An 11,762-nucleotide genomic window follows, 5' to 3' on the forward strand; every position below is an offset into this window, starting at 1 on the left:
TCATTGATAGGGGAAGGGGTTAATAAGAAATTGAACAGATGAACCAGCTGTGCCCTCCATATAGTAATAATGCTCCTGCTGTGCCTCCATATAGTAATAATGCCTCCTGCTGTGCTTCCATATAGTAATAAGGCCTCCTGCTGTGCCCCCATATAGTAATAATGCCTCCAACTTTGCTCCCATATAGGGATAATGTTCCCTGCTGTGCCCCATATAGTAGTAATGCCTCCTGCTGTGCTCCATATAGTAATAATGCCCGCTGTTGTGTCCTCCATATAGTAACAATGCTTCCTGCTGTGCCCCCATATAGTAATAATTCCTCTTACTATGCCCACATATAAGAATAATGTTCCCCGCTGTGCCCCATGTAGTAATAATGCCATCTGCTGTGCCTCCATATTGTTATGTTCCCTGTGCCTGGATATAGTTATAATTCCCCCAGCTGTGCCCTCAAAATAGTAATAATGCCCCCTGTTGTGCCCTCCATATAGTAATAATGCCTCCTGCTGTGCCCCCATATAGTAATAATGCTTCCTACAGTGCCCCATATAAAAATAATGTTTCCCGCTGTGCCCCATATAGTAATAATGCCTTCTGCTGTGCCCCATATAGTAATAATGTCTCCTGATGTGCCCCCATATAGTAATAATGCCTCCTGCTGTGCCTCCATATAGTTATGTCCCCTGTGCCTCCATATACAGTCATGGCCAAAAGTCTACTGCTTCAGTTTTTAAAATGACAATTTGCATACACTCCAGAATGTAAATAAGGAGTGATCAGCTTAACAGCAATTACTTGCAAAGTCAATATTTGCCTAGAAAATTAACTTTATCCCCCAAAACACATTTCAACATCATTGCAGCCCTGCCTTAAAAGGACCAACTAACATCGTTTCAGTGATTGCTCCATTAACACAGGTGTGGGAGGACAGGGCTCGAGATCAATCTGTCATGATTAAGTAAGAATGATACCACTGGACACTTTAAAAGGAGGCTGGTGCTTGGCATCATTGTTTCTCTTCTGTTAACCATGGTTATCTCTAAAGAAACAAGTGCAGTCATCATTGCACTGCACAAAAATGGCCAAACAGGGAAGAGTATCACAGCTAGAAAGATTGCACCTCAGTCAACAATCTATCGCATCATCAAGAACTACAAGAAGAGAGGTTCCATTGTTGCCAAAAAGGCTCCAGGGCGCCCAAGAAAGACCAGCAAGCGCCAGGACCGTCTCTTAAAAGTGTTTCAGCTGCGGGATCGGGCTACCAGCAGTGCAGAGCTTGCTCAGGAATGGCAGCAGGCAGGTGTGAGTGCATCTGGACGTACTGTGAGGCGGAGACTCTTGGAGCAAGGCCTGGTCTCAAGGAGGGCAGCAAAGAAGCCACTTCTCTCCAGAAAAAACATCAGGGACAGACTGATATTCTGCAAAAGGTACAGGGAGTGGACTGCTGAGGACTGGGGGAAAGTCATTTTCTCTGATGAATCCCCTTTTCCTGCTTGGGACATCTGGAAAACAGCTTATTGGGAGAAGACATGGTGAGCGCTACCACCAGTCTTGTCTCATGCCAACTGTAACACATTCTGAAACCATTCATGTGTGGGGTTGCTTCTCAGCCAAGGGAATCGGCTCTCTCACAGTCTTGAATAAAAATACAGCCATGAATAAAGAATGGTACCAGAATGTCCTCCAAGAGCAACTTCTCCCAACCGTCCAAGAGCAGTTTGGCGATCAACAATGCCTTTTCCAGCATGATGGAGCACCTTGGTCCAGAAGTTGATTGAGAGCAGCCAGGGAGAGGTCCTGAAGAAGAAGGGTCAACACTGCAAATATTGACTTGCTGCATTAACTCATTCTAATTATCAATATAAGCTTTTGTTACTCATAATATGATTGCAATTATATTTCTGTATGTGATAAAAAAAAATCTGACAAACACACATAAAAACCAAGGCAGTAGATCGTGTGAAAATATAATATTTGTGTCATTCTCCAAACTTTTGGCCATGACTGTAGTAATAATGCCCCCAGCTGTGCCCTCAATATAGTAATAATGCCCCCTGCTGTGCCCTCCATATAGTAAAAACTCCTCTTGCTATGCCCTTTGTATAGTAGTAATGCCTCTGCTGTGCCCCCATATAGTAATTATTGTGCCCTCTATATATTAATAATGACCCTCTGGGGTGTGCCCCCATAGTAATAATGTCCCCTGCATTGCCCCTTAGTAATAATGCCCCCCTGCATTTCCCCCATAGTAATAATGTCCCCCTGCATTGCTCCCATAGTAAAAATGTTCCCCTCCATTGCCCCATAGTGCTGTGCCCCAACACATTAAAAAAATATATACTCACCTAATCCTGGCATGGAGCTGGCCTTCCTCTCTTCTGTCTTCTTCTCTACTCTCCAGCCTGTCAGCCGCCTGAGGGATCTGTCATCTGTTTTTGGCAACAGGGTGAATCTTGATAAAGCATCCCCCCCCCCCCCCCCTCCCCGGGACTCAGTTCTGCCCTGGGGAAGGAAGGGGGGCTTTTATTAAGATTCGGGTTACTGGGAAGAAGCAGTGTGTGAATTGCGGCATAGAGCAGTGTTGCACCACTACCAAATAATGTTCTACTAAATTCAAAAACATAATTCAGTGACTCATAGGTGATGTCTTCTTTCATCTGAGGTGTTGCTTTCCTTTTCCTCTTCATCTGGCTCAGACCACTGTGATGATTACTTGCAGCAAAAATTTGTCTTTTCAGAACCTGCCAAACAAACATCTTAGGCTCCGTACTTCCAGCAACTTCCTTCCCTTTTCCCACTTACAGGGTCCCAAACGGTAGTAATTGCACTGTTTGGTGCACTAAAGTCAGTAGGTATGTGGGTTGCCCCCTGTATGTAGGATCCCCTGCTGTGCCCCCATACAATAGTTATGCCCCCTGTTGTTCCCCCATATAGAAATAATGTCTCCTGCTGTGCCCCCATATATTAATAATGCCTCTTACTGTGCCTCTATATAGTAATAATGCCTCCTGCTGTGCCCTCCATATAGGAATAATGTTCCCTGCTTTGCCTCTTTATAGTAATAATGCTCCCTGCTGTGCCCCCATATAGGAATAATATTCCCTGTTGTGTCCCCATATAGTAATAATGCCTCCTGCTGTGCCCCAAATAGTAATAAGGCCTCCTGCTGTGCTCTCCATATAGTAATAATGCTCCTGCTGTGCCTCCATATAGTAATAATGCCTCCTGCTGTGCCCCCATTTAGTAATAAAGCCTTCTGCTGTGCCTCCATATAGTAATAATGGCTCCTGCTCTGCCCCAATATAGTAATAATGCCTTCTGCTGTGCCTCCATATAGTTATGTCCCCTGTGCCTCCATATAGTAATAATGCCCCCAGCTGTGCCCTCAATATAGTTATAATGCCCCCTGCTGTGCCCTCCATATAGTAATAATTCCTCCTGCTGTGCCCTCTGTATAGTAGTAATGCCCCCTGCTGTGCCCCCATATAGTAATTATGCCCCTGCTGTGCTCTCTATATAGTAATAATCACCCTCTGTGGTGTGCCCCCATAGTAATAATGACCCTCTGTGGTGTGCCCCCTTAGTAATAATGTCCCCCTACATTTCCCCCATAGTAATAATGTCCCCCTGCATTGCCCTCATAGTAAAAAAAAATGTTCCCCTGTATTGCCCCATAGTGCTGTGGCCCAACACATTAAAAAAAATTATACTCACCTAATTCTGGTATGGAGCTGGCCTTCCTCTCTTCTGTCTTCTTCTCTACTCTCTAGCCTGTCAGCTGGCCGGAGGGATCCCCCAACAGGTGCAATGATGTCATCTCTGCACCTGCTGGAGGATCCCTCTGCTGAAGAGATCAAAGTGGCTGAGGTGGGAGGTGAGCACCGAGGAGGGATGTCCAGGGTCCGTTGTACCACCCTCTGGCTGCTGCAGGGGATGCCACTGGGGCTGCCATTGGGTGGGGGGCCGGGTGGCTGGGTGCTGTCGTGCACTGTTGGGCGCCCCATAGCTGTCGGCGCCCAGCGTGGTGACCCGGCCTGCCCAGTCATAGAAATGGCCCTGAGATGAACAAGGGCCACAATCTGAGGTTAGTTGGTGGAGAGATCAGAAGCAACATGGGAAAATATTACTTTACTGAAAGAGTAGTAAATGCTTGGGGGAAACTTCCAGCAGATGTAGTTGGTAAATCTACAGTAAGTTACTGTAACCCTGCCTGGGATAAACAGATATTTATCCTAAGATAGTAATAATATAATGGTGGACTAGATGGAACAGGATGGGGGAGGCTTTTTCTGGAGGGGGGGAGTAGGGGGCTATGTTTCTATAAAGGTCAAAGGTCTTACAATCTTAACACACCTAAAACTGTTGAAGTCAGTTGTGCTCCAGTCCATCTTCTACCAGTCCCCTGCTGCTCCCAGTATCTGCCCACTTGGCAAATTATTGCTCAAGATCGGGCAATGTGGCAGCCAGTCATTGGCTGGGTGGGCAGTTTTTTCCCCCATTTTTGCAAGGTTCCAGCAACATATTTTTTATTTAAAGAGCCAGAATTCCCCTTTAAAGTTTGAGGACTTTGGAGGAAAGGATTATGGGTGGTGGGTGTTTATGGATCCAAGGCCATATAATGCAAGGCAGGAGTAATGATCTCAATGAGCAAACACCTGACTCACATGTAGTAAATTCCTGACACTCTGACACAGACATTCAAATACATAACTTACATATTACAGTCCCAAGTGGAGAATATAACATATATAACGTAAATGACAAAACAGGCGAATCTTGAGAAAAAGTTGGGGATCCATGTAAAGTGAAAACACAAGTGTAAATAAAAACACAATGCAATAATTAAAAATCTTATAGACCCATATTTTATTCACAATAGAAGATACATCAGATGTTATAAGGGAGGCATTCTACCACGTTGCAGTGTCCTGGTACAGTACCTGTATCTCAGCCTAAAGTTGTTGTGTGGCTGAGGAATATCTTGAGTTGTTTGTGAGTATTGTGAGGTGTATTTCACATGTTAAGGCTATGTTCACACAGCGTAAATTAGCGGCTGTTGTATTCACCCGGCCGGACACGTACGCCTGAAACTACGGCCGAAGAAATACGAGCATACGGGCTAGTCATGAAACTCTGGGCGTTGTTTAAATTTGCTTCCTAGTATGTTTCTAAGCGGGCTGACAAAGGTCATTTACTTTAAATACTGCGCCCAGCCCAAGAAATCAAGTTTAATTCGGCAGATATAAGTTTTACGTTCGCGGCCGCATTGAAATCCACGGCCGTTGTTGGAGCATTACCGGACGGAAATAATTGACATGTTCATTTTTCACGGGGCCATATAAACAACGGCCGTTGTCTGATACGTAGTGTGCATTGTACGACCGTAGTTCGTATATATTGCAGTCAAGTTTATAAACCTCAAAACAACGGCCGTAGTTTTGCGGCGACTACTACGGCCGTTGTTTTACGTAGTGTGAACATAGCCTAAGGAAGTAAAGATTTCAGTCTCTAGACTACAGGCGGCTTCAGCGTGAAGAGTGCTCTGAGGGGGGGCCTACCAGATTTAACCTTTTTGTTTGAGAACCAATCACTGTAGCGCTAGGTCCAATCCTCTCTCCCACAGGGATGGAACTTTCTAGTTAGTACTGGCTTCACCAGGGGAGTGACAACACCTACCCCTGACCCCTCCAGTGTGTTAGGCCTCACATCAAGCCTTAGGCCTAGACCATTTTTAGTTCCCTGCAACCTGCTGAAGCAAGTGACTGAAGTGTTACCTACAATCAGTTACACTTACATCCTTTGCTTAACCCCTTAACGACATCGGGCGTAAGTATACGCCCCCGCAGGGTGGGCTTTAACGCAAACGGCCGTATACTTACGCCCGATGTTTCCCCGATCGCTGTGTGTTCACACACAGCGGTCGGGGAAGATGGCCTGCTATAATGTATAGCAGGCCATCTCTGCTCGTCGGCACGGGGGGTGATTAACCCCTCCCGTGCCGACGATCGCTGCTATATGCTGATCAATACAGATCAGCATATAGCAGCTAAAAACAGCTTTCCGGGTCATCGGTGACCCGGTGACCCGGAAAGCAATGGCGATTGGTGCTGTCCGAGATAGCACCAATCGCCATTAGTGTACTGGGGAAAGATGGCGCCGATACCACCCCCACGATCGCCGTGATAGGCCGGCCAGTACCGGCCGGCCCATCATGGCGATCAAATGGCAATCTCCGGCAGCGTCGCTCTACTGCCCCCTAGCGGCTGATCAGTGAATATCATTCACTGATCAGTTGCTTTGGGTTAAAAAGATTTATTTTATTTTTTTTTCCCCCAATTTTTTTTTTTCTTTTTTTGCGCCCTAACGCCGCTGAGTGCTGATCAGCATCGCACGTAAGTGCACCGCTGATCAGCAACTCCTCCTTTTTGGTGTAGGGGCGTTTTTCCCCCCTATATCCTACCGCCACTGTCTGCTGATAAGTGCCGCACATAAGTGCGGCATTTATCAGCAGCTTCTTTTTTGGTGTAGGTATATTTTTTTCTTACTGTCAAAAAAACCGTAAAAAAAACACTACATTACACCACACTACACAAAATAAAGTTTTACACTACACCAGAACACATTTACATACCCCATATACTAGTCCTCGTATAAAGATGGCCCCCAGGGTGTTTTCGGCGTCAGAGGGATACGTTATTATTGCCTCCGACACAGAAACAGCCAGTGAGGATGAATGGGGGGATCCTTCTTTCCTCCATTCATCCTCATGATCCTCATCATCCAGTGACGTGTCTGGGGGTAGCGTAGCGTACGCTGCCCCCCAGACACGTCTTTTCCGCCAGTACCGTCCCAATAAGAGATCACGGTATGGCGTGAAATTCTACAAACTCTTTGAGCGTACCTCAGGGTACACTTACAGATTTAGGGTACGTGCACACTGCGGAATGGCGAAGGATAACCCTTTGTGCATTCCGCAGCTGGCACCCGCTGGCGGACTGATGCAGGCGTGCGTCTCCACCCGTGTTAAAGACTCCATTCTATGCACGGGCAGATTCCGTCGTCCGTCCAAAGAATGAACACGTTCATTCTTTGGACAGAGGGAAGAATCCGCCCGTGCATAGAATGGAGTGTGACACAAGCGGAGACGCGCGCCTCCATCAGTCCGCCAGCGGGTGCCAGCTGCGGAATGCACAAAGGGTTATCCTTCGCCATTCCGCAGTGTGCACGTACCCTTAGAGTGTATAAAGGAAGGGACACCCGAATCCAGCCCCCAGATGCCCCCCCCCCCCCATCCTCAGAGTTAGTGAGGAGATCGTTCGGGAATTGATCTTCCCACTGCTGGTATAAAGGTTACCACCGATACGGGGATAACCTTTATACCAGCGCCCCCTCTTCTGGTCCCTCGCTGCCCTGTAGCTTGCGGCACGATCCGAAAATATCAGAAGCAGTAATAGAGCCCTAATATTTAGCAGCCATGGAGCGGACCCAGCGCTTCTGGATATGAAGGACCCCGTATCGTACCAGGACAACATTTTCCAGGTGACGTCCCCCACACTGGAGAACGGGAGACCCCAGAAGAAGTGCAGAGTGTAAGGTAATAGGGGTATCAGGAAGGACACCATTTTCCAGTGTGACGCCTGTCCTGATCACCCCGACCTCTGCATACTGGATCACTTCAAGGCGCACCACACGTCATTGGGGTTCTACATTATCTAAATTCTGTCCCTTATTCCTATTTCAGGGGTCACGTTGATCCAGGGATTATTCTGATCGCCATTATGGAGTCGGGAAGGAATTTTTCCCCTGTGATGAGGCTACTGTCGTCTGCCTTACGAGGGTTTTTTGCCTTCCTCTGGATCAACACAGGTTGAATTTGATGGACACCTGTCATTTTCCACCTTATAAACTAATAATTGGCCTAATACCCCCAAATAAATTAATAATTGTCCCTTTTCCCCAGCTAAATAGGTATGGCCGCCATTCCCATTAGAGGATGCCATGATGCAATTACAAAGCCTCTGTGCGGCCAGGACAGTAGAAACCCCCCACAAGTGACCCCATTCTGGAAACTACACCCCATAAGGAATCTAACAAGGGGGGCAGTGGGGATATGGCCCCCTGGTGACGGCCACATTTGGGCCGTGAAAATGAAAAAAATGTATTTTTTATTTTCATGGCACATGTTCCATTTATGTGCCCGTCACCAGTGGGGTCCATATGCTCACTGTACCCCTTGTTGGATTCCTAATGGGGTGTAGTTTCCATAATGGGGTCACTTGTGGGGGGTTTCTACTGTCCTGGCAGCACAGGAGCTTTTTAATTGCGACATGGCCTCCATCCTCCATTCCAGCCTCTAAATGGCGCTCTGTCCCTTTGGTGGCTTGCCCTGTGCCCATATGGCACATTATATCCACATGTGGGGTATTTTCATACTCAGGGGAAACTACCCTACACGTTTTGTGTTCACTTTCTTTTTAACCCCTTGTGGAAAAGGAAAAAATCAAGGCTAGACCAAACATTTAGTGTAAAAAATGTAAAATTTTTACACTAAATCATTGATCTTGTCTTGATTTTTTCATTTTCACAAGGGGCTAAAAGATAAAAAAAAAAAACACTAAATGTGTAGAGCAATTTCCCCTGAGTACGGAAATACCCCACATGTGGACGTAAAGCGCCATGCGGTTGCAGGGTAAGCCTCCAAAGGGAAGGAGCGCCATTTGGCTTTTTGAGGCTGGATTTCGAGGGGCCATGTTGCATTTAAAAGGCCCCTGTGTTGCCAAGACAGTTGAACCCCCCCACAAGTGACCCCATTATGGAAACTACACCCTTCAGGGAATGTAACAAGGGGTGTAGTGAGCATATGGACCCCACTGGTGACGGGTACAAATGTGGAACAATATGGCGTGAAAATGAAATATTACATTTTTTACACTATAATGTTGGTTTAGCCTTAAATTTTTCATTTTCAAAAGGGGTTAAAAGAGAAAAAAACACACAAAGTGTGTAGAGCAATTTCCCCCGAGTCCGTAAATACCCCACATGTGGACATAAAGCGCCATGTGGGGGCAGGGGAAGCCTCCGAAGGGAAAGAGCGCCATTTGGATTTTGCAGGCTGGATGTGGCCAGAATGGATGATGAATGCCATGTCGCATTTACAGAGCCCTCGTGCTGCCAAAACACTGGAAACCCCCCACTAGTGACCCCATTCTGGAAACTACACCCCTCAAGGAATCTAACAAGGGGTGCAGTGAGGATATGGACCCCTTGATGACGGCCACATTTGTGCCGTGAAAGTGAAAAAATTAAATTTTTCCCTTTCACGTTACATTGTTCCACATTTGTGCCCGTCACCAGTGGGGTCCATATGCTTACTGAACCCCTTGTTAGATTCCTTGAGGGGTGTAGTTTCCAGAATGGGGTCACTTGTGGGGGGTTTCCAGTGTTTTGGCAGCACGAGGGCTCTGTAAATGCGACATGACCCTTGAAATCCATTCCAGTAAAATCCAGCTTGCAAAGGCCAATTGGCGCTCCTTCCCTTTGGAGGCTCGTCCTGCGCCCGCTTGGCACTTTATGTCCACATGTGGGGTATTTCCGTACTCGGGAGAAACTGCGCTACATGTTTGGTGTTTTTTTTTTCTGTTATCCCCTTGTAAAAATGAAAAATGAAGGCTAGAACAACATTTTAGTGTAAAAAATAGAATTTTTCCATTTTTACACCACATTGTTCTGAAAATCTGCGAAGCACCTGTGGGGTCCAGATGCTCACCGCACCCCTTGTTACATTCCTTGAGGGGTGCAGTTTTCTAAATGGTGTCACTTTAGGGGTGTTTTTTAGGTTTTGGCACCCCAGAGCCTCTGCCAACCTGAAGTGGTACGGTCAAAAATGACGGAGGCGTTGAAATTCACTAGGCGGTCCCTTATATCTGAGGCTTGTGGTTGCGTCAAATAGCGCAATAGGGTCACATATGGGGTATTTCTATAAACTGCAGAAACGGGGCAATAATTATTGGGGTGCATTTCTCTGGTAATAGGTTTATCATTATGAAAGATATTGGATTACAATAAAATCTCTGCACAGAAAATAAAAAATTTTCAAATTTCTTACACACTTCGTTTTTATTTCTGTGACTCCCCTAAAGGGTTAAAAAAACTTTCTGGATATGCTTTTGCAGAGTTTGGGGGGTGCAGTTTCTGAAATGGGGTGCTTTGTGGGGCTTTCTAACATACAGGCCCCTCACTACACTACTCACTACTCAATACACTTTGAACCTGAACAGGTCCCTAAAAATATCTCATTTTGAAATTTTACAGAAAATGTGGAAAATTGCTGCTAATGTTTTAAGCTTCCTATTGTCTAAAAAAAATTAAATATAGTTTAATAAATGCCGCCAACATAAAGTAGACATGTTGCTAATGCTATTTAATATATAATTTATGTGGCATAACCATTTTCTGTATAAGCAGAAAGGTTTCAAAGTTGGAAAAATGCATTTTTTCACAATTTTTCACGTTATTTTGGTGTTTTTCATAAAGATTCGTTATGAGTATCGACTCCATTTTAACAGAAATGTAAAGTACAATATGTCACGAGAAAACAATCTCAGAATCAGCAGGATAGGTAAAAGCATCCCGAAGTTATTAATGAATAAAGTGACACTGGTCATATTCATAAAATTTGTCTCTGTCATTAAGGCCATTTCAGGCTCTGTCCTTAAAGGGGTTAAAGGACAAGTGCCATGAAAAACTTTTTCCCAGTGATTGAAGCACATTACAAAGTTATATAACTCTGTAATATGCTTCAATCACCTATCTGCCTCCCTTCCCTGTCTTTTCCCCCCTCCACCCCCCAGCAGGAAGTGTAAGAAACTCACAGATACCTAATTACTGTCGTCCCCAGTTTCTTCTCTCAGTTCTTTCTTGTGACAATGATTCATCAGCAGGAGGGCTGCTCTAGCTCCTGTTACACCAGCTTCTCCCTCCCCTGCCTTGTCAGGGGATTTAGCTTGCTCAGCTCCGATTGGCTGAACAACTGCAAGCCATCTGAGTCATGTCACTTGCTTATCTTCCCTAGTGACGTGACTCCTTCACTCACTGAGTCCACTTGGCAGCAGGAGAGAGTATGAGGGGAGGGGGGAGGCTGCCTATGTGCTGGGAGTCGGAGAGAAGATAATCAATTGACATGACTCAGATGGCTTGCAGTTGTTCAGCCAATCGGAGCTGAGCAAGCTGAGTCACCTGACAAGGCAGGGGAGGGAGAAGCTGGTGTAACAGAAGCTAGAGCAGCCCTCCTGCTGATGACTCATCATCACAAAAAGAAGCCGAGAGAAGAGCTTGGTGACTACAGTAATTAGGTATCTGTGAGTTTCTTACACTTCCTGCTGGGGGGTTGAGGGGGGAAAAGACAGGGAAGGGAGGCAGATAGGTGATTGAAGCATATTACAGAGTTATATAACTTTGTAATGTGCTTCAATTACTGAGAAAAAGTTTTTCATGGCACCTGTCCTTTAACCCTTTAAGGACAGAGCAAATTTCGATTTTTGCGTTTTCGGTTTTTCCTCCTTGTGCATAAAAGGCCATAGCACTTGCATTTTTCCACCTAGAGACCCACATGAGCCCTTATTTTTTGCGTCACTAATTGTACTTTGCAATGACAGGCTGAATTTTTCCATAAAGTACACTGCGAAACCAGAAAAAAATTTAAAGTGTGGTGAAATTGAAAAAAAAAACGCATTTTGTTTATTTGGGGGAAATGTGTTTTTACG

Source organism: Dendropsophus ebraccatus, chromosome 1 (assembly GCF_027789765.1).
Source record: "Dendropsophus ebraccatus isolate aDenEbr1 chromosome 1, aDenEbr1.pat, whole genome shotgun sequence".
Classification (NCBI taxonomy): Eukaryota; Metazoa; Chordata; class Amphibia; order Anura; family Hylidae; genus Dendropsophus; species Dendropsophus ebraccatus.